The following is a 1,039-nucleotide window of genomic DNA, read 5'->3' as shown; positions in this document are numbered from 1 at the left end:
CAGTCCGTGGATCCCCGGCCCCCGGCTCCCGGCGTGCTGGTCGACCTCGAGCGCCGAGTCACCGGGTCCGCGGCTCCCCGGCGTGCTGGTCGACCTCGAGCGCCAAGCGCCGCGTCTCGGGGGGAGGGGGGGGCGGCCCCGGCCCCGGCCCCGGCCCCGGCGTGCTGGTCGGCCGCGGGTCCGCGGTCCCCGGCGTGCTGGTCTACATCAAACGCCAAGCGCCGCGTCTCAGGGTCCTCGGCGTGCTGGTCGACCTCAAATCCCAAGTCGCCGAGTCGCTGAGTCGCCGGGTCTCCCAGTCCGCGGTGCGCTGGTCGACCTCGAGTCCGCGGGTCCCCGGCGTGCTGGTCGACCTCGAGCGCCAAGCGCCGCGTCTCGGGGGGAGGGGGGGGGCGGCCCCGGCCCCGGCGTGCTGGTCGGCCGCGGGTCCGCGGTCCCCGGCGTGCTGGTCTACATCAAACGCCAAGCGCCGCGTCTCAGGGTCCTCGGCGTGCTGGTCGACCTCAAATCCCGAGTCGCCGAGTCTCCCAGTCCGCGGTGCGCTGGTCGACCTCGAGTCCGCGGGTCCCCGGCGTGCTGGTCGACCTCGAGTGCCAAGCGCCGCGTCTGGGGGGGGGGGGGGGTCCCTGGCCCCTGGCCCCGGCGTGCTGGTCGCCCGCGGTCCCCGGCCCCCGGCCCCCGGCCCCCGGCCCCCGGCGTGCTGGTCGGCCTCGCGTCTCGGGTCGCCCTGTCTCCCGGTCCGCGGTCCGCGGGTCGACCTCGAACGCCAAGCGCCGCGTCTCAGGTCGCCCGGTCCCCGGTGTGCCGGTCGACCTCGAGCGTCAAGCGCCGAGCCTCGGGGTCCTCAGCCCCCCAGCGTGCCGGTCGGCCTCGAGTCCCGGGTCGCCATGTCCCCGGTACCCCGGTCCGCGGTGTGCCGGTCGACCTCAGGTCCTCGGCGCGCTGGTCGACCTCGAGTCCCACGTCGTCGAGTTTCCCGGTCCGTGGGTCCCCGGCCCCCGGCTCCCGGCGTGCTGGTCGACCTCGAGCGCCAAGCGCC

The sequence above is a fragment of the Prionailurus viverrinus genome, unplaced genomic scaffold (assembly GCF_022837055.1).
Source record: "Prionailurus viverrinus isolate Anna unplaced genomic scaffold, UM_Priviv_1.0 scaffold_181, whole genome shotgun sequence".
NCBI classification, from domain to species: Eukaryota; Metazoa; Chordata; class Mammalia; order Carnivora; family Felidae; genus Prionailurus; species Prionailurus viverrinus.
The sequence above is the reverse complement of the archived record's forward strand: the minus strand, read 5'-3'. Positions refer to the sequence as shown.